We start from the raw sequence: 16,959 nt of genomic DNA on the forward strand, positions 1-16,959 counted from the left end.
AGGCCAAAGATGGCAGCCGCCCAGCTGCTCCAGACAGGGAGTGGTCAGGCGGGACAGGACACCTGCTATGAGAGGGAGGGCGGGGGGCGAAGGGACCACAGGAGCAGAGTGCCAGAGTGAAGACAAGACTGCAGACGAAGACGAAGATGGCAGACTCCAGCCTGAGTCTGCAGCAAGGACAAAGAAGGCAGACTCTGGCTGGAGTGAAGGCCTGGGTCCCGGGTGCCGGAGGAAAAATGGTGCTGGAAGCCAAGGGAAGGAAGGCCTATTGCACGAATGTCTTCATGCAACAGGCCTCTAGTTACTAAATATAAAAGTAGAAATAACTGATAGAGAAAACAGAAATAATATAGCATTAATAAGTAAATAATCTTATCCTTTGAAAACATTAATAAAATGAAAAAAATCTATAGTTACTTTTTAATAAATGGGTAGGAAACACAAATATACAAAATAAACATAATAAAGAAAAATATAACCACCAAAATAAGGAATTTTTTAAAAACCTATACAATTATATTGGCATAAGTCTTTGCAAATACAGGGGTGGGTAAAAGTAGGTTTATAGTTGTGAGTATATGAAACAGAGTTTATTCTTGTATTATTATTATTATTTATTTATTATTGTATTGTTTATTTGTACAATTGTAATCCTACTTTTGCTTTATCCTGCATTTGAAAACCTAGATGGAGTAGGTAACTTCACTCAAAATAAAATGTTGAGGTAGAAATTCCAAATAGACTGATTACCATACAGGTAACTGAGAGAGTTTTCAAAAAGCTACTCTTTAAACCAGCACCAGTAACAGATGGTTTTACAGTGAAATGCCACCAAAAAAATATACTCTGATTGCTATGTAAATTGCTCAAGATCATAGAAAAGGAAGAAATATCATTCAAAAATGTTCTGTCAAATATAAAATATTCATTGACATAAAAGCCATAATAAAGACAGCTATATATTATTCTCACTTATAAAAATTAATGTAAAACTCATAAGTAAAATGTTAGGAATAGAATATTATGTCATATTGAAATAAAATACATCATGATCAAAGAGAATTTATTCTGGGAATTCAAGATGACTTCATAGGAGGAGATCCATTAATATAATTAATCTGTAGCAATAGGTCAAGTGAGAAATGACATGAACATCTCTCACAATACCAAAAAGTATTTGAAAAAATTCAACATTTATTTTTGATCAGACATACACAGTCACACATACACACTCATTCACTAAGATAAGAATCAATTAACACATCTTCATAGGGAAACACTTAAGGCATTCCAATTAATGTAAGAAAAAATGCAAAGCTGCCCACCATATCCATTAATATTTAACACTAGAGGCCCAGTGCATGATTGAATCATGCACGTGTAGGGTCCCCTACACGCTTTCGCTTTCGATCACGGGGGAGCTGGGTGCCTGTCCGCTGGTGCACCAGGCCTTTCAGAAGCCTCCGTCCCGCCAGAGGCTTCTGAAAGGCCTGGTGCCTGAGCGGACAGGCACCCAGCTCCCCCGCTTTTGATGGTCCGCGGTGGGACGTGAGCTTACAGCTCCAGAGGCCCCTTCTGTGCCGCAGCACAGCCATGGCGCAGACACTTAGCTCGAGCCGCCACTGGCGACGCGAGCTCAGCGTCCCGCCGGCCTAATTGGCCACCCCGGCCACCCCGAGTCCCGCCCCCCCCGCGCCTCCTGGCCAATTGCGGGCATAGCGAAGGTACAGTCAATTTGCATATTTGTCTATTATTAGGTAGGATGATGCTGGAAAAATTAGTCACTAAAATTAGAAAAGACAAAGCAATTAGGAGTCAAAGCTAGAATCTATATTTAGATAATAAGTGTGCATATTAAGAAAACTCAAGTGAATCAATGAAAAAATTACTACAAAAATCAGAGGTTGTGGTAAATTAACAGGATATGAAATTAATATATGAAAATCAATAGCTTCCATATAGTATACAAACACTGAAATGTTATGCCATATAAAGGAATAAAGGTTCCAGCTTAAAAAGGTAAACTACCTGGGAAAAATTTTAAACACTACTGAAAGATGAAAAAAATACACTTAAATAAATGGAAAAACATTCTCTGCTCTTTTATGAAAGCTCAGTATCACTGGAGGGGTCAAACTTTCATAAAGAAGCAAACAGATAAATTCAAACTAAGAACATTTCTAAGGATGATTGCCTTCTTCTCTTCAATAAGTTAATGGTATGAGTTTAAAAAACAAAAAAGGAAGGAAGGAAGGGGTTCAGGGAAAGGGCAGAGGGGGAAGGAGATTGATCTAGATCAAAGGAAATCTATGACACTATTCAACATAATTTGGGAGGCTTGTGTGGGATCCTAATTCAAACACCAACTTTAAAAAGAATTTTGATAGCCCTAGCTGCCAGACGTTGGGCATCATTTAATGCTGGTGGTCTTGATCTGGCATCTAGAAGGGTTCAGCAATCTGGAGATGGGGCTGTGCGTAGATTAAGCATCCAGAGACAAAAGATAATTTTGAAAGGCATATCAGGGGAGGCAGAGGAGCTTGGCTGAAAAAATCAAGTTCCTCTTGTCTCAGGACCCCTTGCTTTTTATTAACACAAATTGTGCTAAGGCAAGGTAGAGATATACACTTCAAAGGGTAGGGTTAACGTACAGAAGCATTGTCAGATTGGGGAATAGACTACGGCTGTTCAGGTGTTTGGCCAGTAGGAGGCAATAACATGTAGATTAAAATACCCTGAGCTGTCTGGCAGCAAACAATCAATTTATACATCCCTTTCAGGTTTGGGGAAACGCCTTTAGCCATTCCCAACAGGTGACAACATATGTGACTCAGCCCTTGTTGAGTCCCCAAGTTCCATTAACCTTTTGATGAACCTCTTGCAATTATGACATGCTGGAACTGGCTTCCGGCACTGGCCAAGTGGCTCAGTTGTTATTTGAGGCATTCAGTGTACATACTTAGGGTTGCAGTTCTGATCCCTGGTCAGGGAACATATTGGAGGCAACCAATTGATCTCTCTCTCTCTCTCTCTCTCTCTCTCTCTCTCTCTCTCTCAAAATAATAAAAACATATCCTCAGATGAGGATTAATTTTTTTTATATAATTGGGATAGTTGCTAACACCAAAGAATTATTTTTTATTTTGTTAGATGTGATAACAGCATTGTGGTTGTGTAAGAAAATTTTCAGAAATGTGTTCTTAAGCACATAGTCATAAAATAACACATTTACATTTTGCTTTAAAATAATTCATCAAAGAAAGAGCCAAAGAAATAGAGATGAAGCAAATACGATAAAATCTTTATTGTATATGTATATAAATTTGTGGGGCTTTATTCTTACTCTTTACTTTTATGTCTTTTAAAAATATTTATAATACAATTATTTTATTTTTTAAAAGAATAAGTGGGCTTAACAGTGGAGTGATTTGGAAGAGTTACTGAGGAAAATGGGAGTGGTTTGAAGAATAGCACAAAGGTCCACCTCAGGGTAAAGGTCCTGACTCGGGTAGGGCCAGTCTTCCTTGGTGTGGGAAAAGAAAAGATAGATAGGAGCCAGGAGGGAGGTTTTCCACCATGAGTGTGGGAAAAAGAAAGGAGAATCAGACCCTGGCTAGGTAGCTCAGTTGGTTACAGCATCATACTAATACAGCAAGGTTCTGGGTTCCATCCCCAGTAAGGGCACATACAAAAATCAACCAATGGTCGAAACCGGTTTGGCTCAGTGGATAGAGCGTTGGTCTGCGGACTGAAAGGTCCCGGGTTCGATTCCGGTCAAGGGCATGTACATTGGTTGCGGGCACATCCCCAGTAGGGGGTGTGCAGGAGGCAGCTGGTCGATGTTTCTCTCTCATCGATGTTTCTAGCTCTCTATCCCTCTCCCTTCCTCTCTGTGAAAAATCAATAAAATATATTTTTAAAAAATCAACCAATGAGTGCATAAGTAAGTAGAAAAACAAATCAATGTTTCTCTCTCTCTCTCTCTCTCTCTCTCTCTCTCTCTCTCTCTCATCAATCAATAAATAAATAAGACAGAGGAGAATCAGAGAATTACACACCTTCCCAAAACCAAACATCCAATCACATACAGATCAAGCCAAGCTCCAAGGACACCTGCTAGAAAATCTAAGATAAGCTTATCAGTAATAGGGAAACCAAGAAATGGGCGTAGTGTGGGGCCTGCACAAGGAGCAGCTGAGGCTTATGCAGCCAGAGGTGGAATAAATCTCTCTTGCAAACTTGCACTGAGCTCTACACAGATCCTGTTTTTAGGCCTCCTTCTTCACTGCAGCTAACACTGCTCGCTCCCCTTTCTGGTCTCTGAGAACAATAGCTGTGTACCTAGCGCTGTATGTAATTAATGATGACATTGCTGACATTTATTCTAGTAGTTGCCTCATGGCAAGGTAAGCCTGGCTGCACAGGGATTATGTTCTTGAATCCTTATAACAAACAAAGGAGTCTCAGCAACAGGAGGTCCAAGTGAGAGAACTCTGATGACCTGACTCCAGGGCTCAACCCCTTAAACAGGAAGCAGTCCCATAATTATAGCCCTTAGCTTCAACCTCTCTCATTTTCTGTCTAAGAACGCATTTCAGCACTCAAACAAGGCATGTTTTTAGGGATTACACTGTGAAAAATCCATGTGAAATATAAATAATTCACAAATTTTAGGTCTTCAAATATTACTACTAATAAATTACCTGTAGAATACCTTGCGACTCGTTGTGCCACACGTGTAATAATACTGTGATTGAGAGCTGCACTACCAACATATTTATTCTCCAAAACACTTCTTAAATTTTTTCTACAATTAATTAAAGCCCTTAAATTTTCTAATTTATATCATTAATGAATGCCAGATATTCCCAGCAAATTATAATCTTAAGGGGAAGAATTACATTTTTAAAAAACTTTTCTTAAAAAATGTTTTGATTAAAAATATTTTTTAAAACTCTCTAAAACATCTAAACATGCCAAGAACGAAGAAATCACAAACATTTTCTGAGAGAATCAAACTACTACTGAAGTAAGAATAGTGAGAACAGGTAATATTAAGGTGGGGCTTTCCTATTTATAAAACCCTCCCATCGAGTCATCAGGTTTCTTTCAAAAGTACACAGAAAAGAGTGAGAGACCCCAGGCCTAGAGGGGCATATTCATTGTGATTGAGCTGGGTTTTTTATCCTGTCTCCTCAGAGAGAGAACATGGCTGGAGACATTTTCTAGAATCATGATTATGTAATTAGAAGTGCCTGATAACAGCTGGATCTAGATCATTTTAGCTCTGCAGCCTAGTGCACTCTAACAGAGCCTCACCAGCCTGTATCTCCCTAAATAAGATCTTACTACAAGTCACACAGACCAAACTCCATTAACATGTACATGAAATTGATTGTGCACAACAAGAACATGAATGCTTACCTGGCAGTATAACTCAATGCTTAAAAAAAAAAAGAAAAGAAAAAGAAAGATAACTGATGCAAATGTCTCAGTATTTCGAAGATAGATAAAAATAAAGTAACTTATCTACCGAGTTGGTCACAATTTAAAAGCTGAGAGCAGAGAACAAACACTTGAGTGAAGTATAATATGATTGAAAACATTCTGCAAGCTTAAAGATAAGAAAAGAAAAGCCCCATTATGGGGGCAGAGGAGCAAAGTTGGGGGATGTCCAAAGGGAAGTGGGGGAATGGGGACATCTGTAATAGTCTAAATAATAAAAATAAAGTAAAAAGAAAGAAAACATTAGTATGTGCAACATCTAGGATCATTTTCACAAAGGACTCTCACTTAGCTTATCTTTTACATCTAAGCAGTTGCAACTTCTTCCTTCTTGGTACTTCCTAGCAGGGAGGTTAAGGACATGAGATTTGGAGCCAGACAGGCCTGCCTGGGATTACTCAGTAGATGTTAGCTCCATTCCTACTGTGGGGGAAAGAAACTTTCAGTCCCCTCTCCTGACCCCTCTTCCTCCAGGGATGAAGGACCAGCAGGGCCATATCTTCCTAATGGTAGCAATCCCTTGTGTTCTGCCACCTCTCTTTCCTAGAATGCACATTGCTGGTGAATACACTGCCCAGACATTTGGCCCTGTCATCTCCTTCTGGTGCTTTTCTATTGCCCACATTATACAGCCGGATGGTGAATTACATACAAGGCCTGTTCCATAAATCAACTAGCTACCTCTCCCACTTCCTTAACTACTTCCTCCATGTTGCTAATAAGAGGGCTTCATATCCCAAGACTTAGAAGGAAGTCCATGCTAATTAGGCTCTAAGCTGAAGCTTCAAAGGAGGAAAATGAAGAATGGATGTCAGACAGCATTTGAGTATTGATATCATTAATAACACCAGAACCCTACTATAACCCAAATTGTTGTTGTATTGTTGTTTTCATTGTTGATGTTATCCACTTCAGAGTCAATAATAATAAGTGGATAATGTCAATTGCCTTACAAAGGTTTCCCATTGTCCTAGGAGTCACCTGCTTCACTCTTACATATCTCACCTACTGGTTAATATTTCTTATTATTTTAGGTATTCTTTATTATCAGGCATTGTAGTAGTCATTTTTGTACATCCTTCTTTTATCTCAATATTAATTAATTAGTCTTTAATATTCATCCTGAAAATAATTATCTCCATTTTATATAAGAGAAAGTGAACAGGTTAAGTAATGTCTAAAAGGACATAGCTTGTGAGTGGAAGACCAAGATCTGAAACCCAGATTTGTTTGATACCAGTGAGCAAACTTTATACTAATGTCACACTTTTCCATTTCTGCCTTCAACCCCTTGAGAACTTCAGCTGCTTGAGTTTGACGGGAATGGGATCAAAGTCAACCTTCACGTGTGCTCAAAGTTCCCTCATCTGTTAATTCAATTCCTTCTCCAAACCATCACAGTGATATTATCCCCTATGCCTAACCCATTAAAAAGCTTTGTCAACATATGTCAGATATCTTGCTTCAAAATCAGGGCCTCTGGATTTTCAGAGCAGTCATCAATTAGGGCATAAGTCATCCAACTTCCCCCTCTTGTCACTCTGTGTTTACCACTAAAGCTCACAGACACAAGTTTAGGTGTAGAAGTAGAGCTCTTTCATCACTGAGGTCCTAGACTTGATGGGAGGTAGCACTGCTTAAGCCCCAGGACTCCTTTTTTATGTCAGAAAAAGAGAAGAAAAAATACCCAGTTATCTTCATGTGATATTGGCAAAGGCCCCTTTACCTTTGGCAATTTCTCTGACAATCATCCATTGTTTGTGGTGTAAGTAATAGCTCCAGGCCTGTCTATCATCTTGAGAAAGCCAGAAATGAAAATACGAGGTTGCAGTTGAGCAAAAGGAAGAAATGTATGCTTGGGGAGCAAGATAGATGATAAAACACTGTATGCTGTGAAACACTGTCAGTTCAGTCTGAAAAGATCAAAGATGGGCCTTTGATTCAAAGAGTAACACCAGGCTAGTGAATTTGACTCCATTTTGTTAAAACATTTCTTTAATAATTCCCTCTCAACCACCTTTGTAAACACTCACCTTCTGACCTCAGGTTTTTTGGGTTGAATACAAATCTTAACAGGAAATCCAAACGACTATTCAAGTTTTGTATTTCATTACAATGCTTGTTATGATTTCCTTACCTGAAAAGCAGACTCTCCAGGAAGGTGTCTAACCCTTCCTGATCCACTGGGACTGATTTGGAGGCTTCCTTTCCAAGCCTGTGTGGGAGGCACCTCTTCTATGTGCCCACGCATCACGATGCTTACCCTCAGCACAATGCCACTGTGTGCTGCAATCACACCTGTCTGTGTCCGCTGTCTCTCCTATTGGAAGGTGAGGGGGGAACTGTGGCTTTGTTCTCTATATCAAAAGTACCCAGCTCAAGCTCTTGTGCTGTCATCACACCTGTCTGTGTCCTTCTGTAGCAGGAACAGTAGGCCAAGATGATAATATTCACTTACGAATTTCTCTATAGAAGGAAATAAATTCCACTCTTTCCCCCAAATACCAATATATCAGCCCCAAAGTTTTCCAAACCTTAGTGTAGCCTCTTCCTCCTCGCTCGTTGAGATGTGTCTAGACGTAGGCTGTACACCTACAACACCAGGGCTGCCCGAAGAATCCCACTTCTCTCAGGTCAGAACTCATCACACATCACAAGTTCCCCAACTTCTTCCAGCAGGACCCAAAAAACCACACTTCAACTTCAGAAGCCAGGAGATTAAGGGCAGGAGGAATAAAGAACAGAAATATCTCAACCAAAAATCCCGGGGCACTCCTTATGCCCCTAGGGGCAGAATGAACCATTGGACTGGTGTCAGAGTGTTGAGAAGTGTGTTCCAGGACAATCTGCAATCTTTCTTGGCTTCAGAACTCAAACCAAAAGCTCATTCAAAACTATGGCATTCCTCTGTGTGCTCTTTATCTAACGCACTGAAAACTGCCTTGCTTTTCATTTCTTCCAAGTTCCCCATTTATGTTTTTACGCATGCCACATAGAATGATGCAGCCTTCAGGGATATGGAGGGAAGGGAGAAAAATATGAAGATAACCACCACCACATTGAAAGCATTTGGGGGACGTAATCTCTCTGTGGAAAGATGTGAAGATGCTGATTACTCAAACTCAGAAGTCACCAATAAACAATTTAAACCTGAAACTAATAAGCCAACTATCAAATCACTCATCCATAGCTGGCCCAAAAGAGAAAGGATACATTAGGAGAAGCACAAACTGAGTCTCACTAATCACCCAGCAGACAAGGGATTTTCTATCATTACTGCCCTTGCCAACATGCTAGGAGCTCCTGAAATGCTTTCAAGATAATCTGAGTCTGCATCTTTCATCCACATATCCTATCAAACAGCTAAAGTATATAATAAGAACCAAGAGGGCCTTTTCAATGTGACCAAATAATGTTAAAAGGATTGGGTTGACCTATATCCACCGAAAGAGACTGCATTCAATAAAGTTTTGTGAACTCTACTATTTAAATTATAGGTGCCTCTTAGGGAAATATATTTGAAAGTAAAAGAAAGCAACTCAGAACTGCATCATTCCAGTTTACATTTATTACATGTTAATGGAAGTTTGTGTGTGCGTGCGTGCGTGTGTGTGTGTGTGTGTGTGTGTGTTTAACTGCAGTACTTGAGACAAGTCCATATACAGCATAGTAATATTATGAAATCACACAGATGAGATTCCAGAAAATGTCCCTTGTGCTCAAACAGAGTCATCACCATACTGTAATGCAGTGCAACAATACACAATACACTAATGCACAGGATATTACAACAAACTGGGTCATTGCAATCACTCACCCAATGCTCAGATGAAAAGACCATTACCATGAAGGAGCTGGGGAAGTGATGGATTGATTTCCCAGGACCCAGTCTATGTATATTGAAAAGAGAACGAAACTTGGAAAATGGGCTAATATACACTTTCGGGGATTTTGTCTCCTTCCTCCAATCTGAAAGGCAGGAATGACAGTAATCAGCTTTGTGGGACCTCACTGGGCACTGTGCCCTGAGAGGCTCTAGGTACCTGCTTTCTAATTTGATGTCAGGAATGTGAGTACTGCCTCTGCTCCACAGATTGCCCACAAACTGGTTACCTGTACACTTATTGAGTGGCGTACAATTTCAAAGAAGAACTCCGTTTTATCACATTAACATAACAGTTTATTCTGCTTCCCAAAAAATAAAGACTAGCCCATGTCAATGACATTTCAGATGTGACACCAAAGCACAGGCAACAAAAGCAAAGACGAACAAGTAGAATTGTATCAAACTAAAAAGCTCTGCACAGCAAAGGAAACAACCAAGAGAGTGAAAAGGCAACATATGAAATGGAAGAAAATATTTGCAAACTATATATCTAATAAGAGATTAATATCCAAAAGATATAAAGAACTCATATAACTTAATAGGAAAAAAACACCTAAAAACGCAATTTAAAAATGGGCAAAGGACCTAAATAGATATTTTTCAAAAGAAGACATACTAAAGGCCAACATAGAAATGCAAATCAAAACCACAATGACATATCATCTCATACTTGTGAGAATGTTATCATCAGAAAGACATGGTAACAAGCATTGGTGATGATATAGAGAAAAGGGAACCCTTGCGCTTTGTTGTGGTAATATAAATTGGTGTAGGCATCATGGAAAACAGTATGGAGATTCCTCAAATTATTCAAAATAAGACTGTCTTATGATCCAGTAATGCAAAGTAATTCAAATCAAGATCTCAAAGAGATAGTTTTATTCCCATGTTCATTTCACCATTATTCATAATTGTCAAGATACAAAAACAACCTAAGTATCCATCTACAGAAGAAGAAAATGTAATTGTGTGTGTGTTTGTGTGTGTGTGTTGTGTGTGTGTGTGTGTGTGTATTGTATACTTGAAATTTGCTGAGAGGGTAGATCTTGTGTTCTCATTACATAAAAAATATGATAACTATGTGAGGTAATGAATGTGTTAATTAGCTTGATTATGATGATTATTTCACAATGAATATTTATATCAAATCATCAAGTTGTACACCTGAAATATATACAATTTTAATTATTAATTATACCTCAATAAAGCTGGGGGGAAAAAACAGCCCATGTGTTATACCTCTAGCTTAATTTCATTTCAGTTTTCTGAAAATGTTTTCTACAGATAGATAAAGGATGGTAGAACAAGTTTGGGCAATACTGTAAGATTAGAGAAATTGGTAGAAACTATAAAACTGAAGTTCAAATACAACCTTCACAGCTACATGATTTTTAAACAATTTATATTTTTATTCATTAATAACTTCCTTACAAATAATTCCAGTTAATACAGATGAAAATCAGTCCACTCTCTTAAACAGGTATGTTCCTAATCAAACCAGGAGACAGAGATGGAAGGTGTGCAATGTTGGGTGACATCAGCCTGAGTTGGACAATACCTTACAAGGTTCTAACCACAATTGAGTCACCATGTTCCCGGTCCCACTCAGGCCTGAAAAACTCCCATCAACTAAAACACATACGAGACTGAGTTGTAAGCCCAAATGCCAATTTATCAATTTATAATTAGAAATATTAGCCAACACATTCATATTAGTTGTAACTGCTTAGACGTTTCCTTACCACATGCCCCATGCACTGACAAGAACTCTTCTTCTCCTTAGGATGAGGAACTTATACCTCATCACCTGATTCTTTTTCCCCTTTCCTCTTCATGTAGGGATATCATTGAAATACAACTGTAGGGACATCAAAAGCTACCACCAAGTGTATAATAGTGCTGAATACTTGTTGCAAGAGCACTTCTCGAATCAGAAGGGATGCAATTGGTTACCTAACTCCTCAAATCTAGTTTTGTATGTTCTTTTTACCAGAAAACAAAGGTTGACGAGAAATGTTTCTTACTCTTATCAGAGAATCACACTATGTTAAAATAGAAGAGAGACGAGAATAATTTTGATCAATTCCATTATTCATTCATTTAAACAATTTTATTGAGCACCTAATTGAGCCACGCATGAGTTTAGGCACTTTGAGTATAGTAGTGAGCCAAACTGATGAGGATCCCTGACCTCATAAACGTACACTCTGTCAGGAAAAGATACAAAATAGACATAATAAATAAGTGAACCATATAGAACTCTAAAATATGTTTTGTGGAAAAATAAAATGTAGAACCAAGCAAAGATGAATAACAAATGTGTATATAGGGGGTAGGAACAATTTTAGATACAGTATTCAGGGGAAACCTCATTGAGAAAATATCATTTGAACAAAAGCTTAAAGGAGGTGAATAAATTAATCCTGTGGACATCTGTGGGAAGAACATTTCAAGCAGGAGGAACAGATAGTGCAAAGACCTTAAGGCAGGTATGAGTCCAGAATGTTCAAGGAACAGCAAGGAGGCCAGTACAGCTGGAGAGAATAGGAGATGAGTTCAGAGAAACAAGGAAAGATCAGATCAAGTAGAGGAAATTCACAGGCCATTATGAAGACATTGGCTTTTACTGTGAATGAAATGGAATTTTAAGCAGAGAAGTACAATGACCCACATTCCTCCCATTTGAACAGAATCACTCTGGCTTCTCTACTGAGAATAGATGGTGGAAATAGGATGCAAGCTAGGAAACTATTGCAGGAATCCAGAGGAAAAGGAGATGGAGACCAGAGTGGTAATAGGCAAGAGATGAGACATGGTAGAATTCTGAATCCACATCGAGGACAGACCCAACAAAGCTAGCTGGTGGATGGATGGGAGAGTCAAGGAAGATTTTAAGGTTTATAGTCTGAACAACTGTGAGAATAGAGTTGACCTTGACCTCTCTTCTTCAGGAGCTCTACCAGCCCTCAAATATGTGTGACAATTGAAAATTGTCCTCTATTACCTAAGAATTGGAAAGAAAGGTCAGAATATATAGTTCCCATGCTCTCAAGTACCTTTGCTTCTGAATCATTAATTACAGGCTCCCTAAGCTTCTTCTATGAAATGGTCATTCTCTGTCCAATGATAACAGTGAATTTTTTTGCTTCAGAATTCCCTGGCCCTTGTTTTAGAAACAATGACACTTTCGATTAGAGGATGCTATCAGTCTTGGTGACATTTGCACTTTACCTGGACAATGCTATGAAATGTAAAGTCACCCATTATACTGTCGCCTCAACCCTGGCAAGGGCCTTACTGACTATCCCAATTGATTTTGAGTTCTCTCGAAGCCTATGAGAAACCCAGAGAACTAAAAGGCATTCACTGCAGCCTGAACTTGCATCAAAGCCCGGTTTGCAGGCTCTCTTAGCAATGAGTTTTTGAGGCACTTGTGAACTAACTACTTCCTTCTACCACAGCCTCTGTCTGTCAAAATGGCCATGGTGCATCCAAGGAGTGCTGGGTTTAAACAAAGCCACAGCGGTGGCTCAATATTTAAAGCAGAGCTGGTCTGGTTCAGGTATAGGCAGGAGACCAAGAATCCTATCCCCTTGGCCTCCCTCCAGCATCACCATTTAGTCTCTCTAGTTCCACTGGGGTGTCCTCTGAGTGGCCACTGAAGAGAACTTAAGGTTCTGTAGGACACAATTTGAAAACTAATGGGCTGTGGCTTTCTGCAAGAACAGTCACAGATAAGTGGAGAGTATTCATTCCTTACCAGTTGGCCAGGCTTAAGAAACTGAACCTGCCCTGCCCTACATTTTTCCATATTTCTGAGTGGCTTGTTATACCCAAGCTTTCCATCACAGCAATCCTAATTGAATTTATGTCTCCAATCAAAGGCTCTGCCCTGTCTGCCAAAACAAAGACACTCCAGTGAGAGGGCATGTAAATGGCCAACATCCCCTTTTATTTCCCCCCAGAGCATGCCTCTCAGAGGCATGTTCAGCCAAGGTTTGTTAGGGCTGAAAGTGAACGCTCCAAGAAAACATTTTGTTTTCTGACCCCATTCTTTTTGGAGAAAGCTGACCAAATTTCCTCACCTTATTCCCCACTATAAAAACGGATTTCTCTTGTGGCTGGCCAAGGTGTGGGACTGAAGGAGTGATACCTTCCAGTCAGAATTGATATAGTCTAACCCTGTGGTTGGCAAACTGTGGCTCGTGAGCCACATGCAGCTCTTTGGCCCCTTGAGTGTGGCTCTTCCACAAAATACCACAGCCTGGTCGAGTCTACTTTGAAGAAGTGGCGTTAGAAGAAGTTTAAATTTAAAAATTTTGGCTCTCAAAAGAAATTTCAATCGTTGTACTATTGATATTTGGCTCTGTTGACTAATGAGTTTGCCGACCATTGGTCTAACCTATTTTCCTAGAAAGGGTTTTTGTGGGAGTTTTTTGGATGCTCAATGATCAAGCAGGCTAGAGATCCCTACCTGTCACCACTTCCCCTGGTAACTCTCTTAAAGAGCTATCAGCTTCACCAAGCCTAGGAAGGCTTTGGTTGTATTCTGTGTACTTCTGAGCTGCTGCATGTGGTGGATGGAGAGAGTGTCCTTGTCACCCTGGGCTGGACTGTGCCAACTGAGCCCTGAAGGAGCTTTTCCCATGCCCACAGACTCACCAAGACTTTTCCAGAAATAGTTTCTTCAGCTTCTGATTCTAATTTTTCTCTCTATAGAGGCTCAACATGAATCCAAGTTATCTGTCTTAATCTTTTCTTGTGCCTCTCTTGTATCCTTAGAGAAATGTGCTTCCTTTCTCTCCTGACTGAGAAGGTGGGAGAGGGTCTCGTGAAGGTCACTTCATGAGAGCAGGACAGGTGGAAGTTGTGCTTGGGCTACCAGGACTCCAAGCCCAACCTATGCTTAGTTTAGGCTCAGCCAAGGGACACCCCAGCAGCTACATAGAATGAGGAGACTTGCCCAAGATTACTGAGATCATTAGTGGTAAAGCTGGCATTTGAACTGATGTCCCTTAATTCCCTATCCAAAAGGTATCAACTCTGATAAAAGGTGACAGAGATTTCTCAAAGTTCCAAAATATTTTATTATTTAAAAAATTTAAGAAGGATCCATGACAAGTGGTGTATTTTCACAAGAAGAAAAAAACAAACACTAGTTCTAGAGAAATTCTTTTTCAGCCTGCTAGTGACTTTCATCCTTTATTGTGAATTAGCTCTCTGACATGTCTCTACACTAAAATGCCATAATGTTAGGAGGGGAGTGGGCTCCCAAACCCTAAACTGCACAGCTGAAGGAATGGATGGGCTCTGTTCTCATGAAGTGTATCTGTAGAGCAAAAGGAAACCAGTAGAAAATCGCACATTGACAAGACTTTTGTAAGTTTCTCAAAGGTTAAAAACTGCCCCAGTAGGATTTTCTGAACTCAGCTGCCATGGCTGTGGCTTTCACTTAAGGGGTCCTCAAGAAAGGACCTTGTTATTATTGCCTGGACTTCTGAGCTAAGTGATCTTGTGGTGCACACAGTCAGAAGGCCACGTTCCACCAAATTGTGAGCAATCACTTCCCACAGTCATTGTTCTGTGAACTGCCTTGTCCACACAGACAGTGGGTTCCAGCTCCAGTTCATGTATAAGCCTGGCAGTTACTGTTACAATGGAGCAGCTCTTGGGCTGGGGGTCAGGAGAGGAAAGTGAAGTTACAGCAGAATAAAGTGTGGAGAGTCTGAATGGGTACGGGCCTTTCAATAAAGAGTATCTTACAGGTCTCTGTATTTTAATTTAGTTCTTACAGAAGGCATGGAGGAGGACCAGGATAGAAGCAGGAGGCAAGTGGAATAGAACTAGGATAGAAGGAGTAGATCCTTGTAATTTCTTGTCCTTTGTGTGGTCTGAATCCGTGGAACAACAAAATTTCTGCATTCCAAAGATGAGAAAAATTATTTACTTTCATACAATGGACCACTTACTTATTTAGTGAGACTTTTTTTATGCAAGACCAGTGTTAGTCTTGCTTTTAAACAATAGCAACAATAATACAGCGCCAATTGGTGACTTGTTGTCAGCTACTCCAGTCAATCTGATCCCTTAGCCCTAAAGGCTTAGGGCCTCTTCTGTCCAAAAGCACCAAGCACTCTCCTAACATTTTCTGTTTCTAGGAAGTTCAGTCTTTCGGTCCTTCATTATCTAGAACTTAAATAATAGACTTAGATAGGTACACAACCCCCAAAAAGCCTGGGTTCCTCCCCACTCCTCCATCGGGGTATCATATGTTTCTGATCACCTCTGTATCCCCAGCACTTCATAGATACTTAACAAAACTTGCGGAAACAGCACTCGATCCACAGCCCCCCTTTCATCTACCCTGTGTGAAGGAATGGTGATGCCCTTGTGGCCTCTGCTGTGTCTGTTTCTGACCTTTCCTCCAACTCACTGAGGCCATTTTGAAGTCCACACTTGTTCTTCATCTATGGCAAACACATTAACCATTCTCAGTGTCACCTTGATATTCTAAATGAACTTCAGATCCAGTTTATAGTCTGCCTAGTTCATGGAGCCTTAGCTTCCCACACAAATTCAACATGGCCTTTCTCCTCTCATCTTATCATGCACGCCACTCATTTGTCACTTATTTGATCTCATTTTATTGTGTAGATATCCAGACATGTTTGCCGATCACATTATAAATGCATTGCAGAAAAGGACTGAATTTTATATTTCCCTTGCCTCCTACTCAATGCACAAGCTGCAGCAGGAAGTCAGGAACTGTGTGTTAGTATGAATTGATGAGAATGCTTCCTATCTCAGTATTCCTGTAGTTTTTAACTGCTGAATGGGTCTTCAACTGGTTTCTAGTAACAGTACTTTACAGAGCCTTAAAAGCAGGGGGGCGGGGGGAACTGTCCTCCTGTTCATCCTGACAGTTGTGTGGTCTAGTTAAAATGCTGCTTGTGAAAATATCCTTAGTCAGTACATATAACAAAAAACCCAGGGCCTAAAAGAAATCCAGTTACAGGTACAAAAAATTGGTAATAAATGCCAGATATGCGGTTTGTATTTCTCCCCAACCATCTGACCTCTCAGGTACCAGCACTGCTTTACAGAGCAAGAAGTCGTTTCTCACTGGGTATGTATTGCCCAGAGAATTTATGTCTCCAATCAAAGGCTCTTAAAGGAGATCAGCAGCAGCATCATTATCAATAACAATAACAGGAAGTTCCTCATTGTTCCTGGTAGGACCTGGGAGATGGGAAAAGAAAACAAGGCAGACCAGATTCCTGCCCCCTTAGGAGGTGAACAACACAGGCTCACTGACAATAGCGCTCCTTACAAGGAGACACAGACAGCCAAACCTCAACACAAACTTACCTCGTGGCTCAAACATTGGGCCCAGAGTCGTGGAGCAAGCGGAAAGAGTGCTGATATGAAATTGGGTTCTCATCGAAACTATCCCTACACAATTGAGGGACAATATGCAAGTCTCTTAGAAGTTCCGGCCTCATATTCTTAACTTTCAAAATGTAAATGTGTAGATAATCACTAAGGTCCCTCCAGGCTCTACAGCTTAA

This window comes from Cnephaeus nilssonii (assembly GCF_951640355.1).
Source record: "Cnephaeus nilssonii genome assembly, chromosome: 13".
NCBI classification, from domain to species: domain Eukaryota; kingdom Metazoa; phylum Chordata; class Mammalia; order Chiroptera; family Vespertilionidae; genus Cnephaeus; species Cnephaeus nilssonii.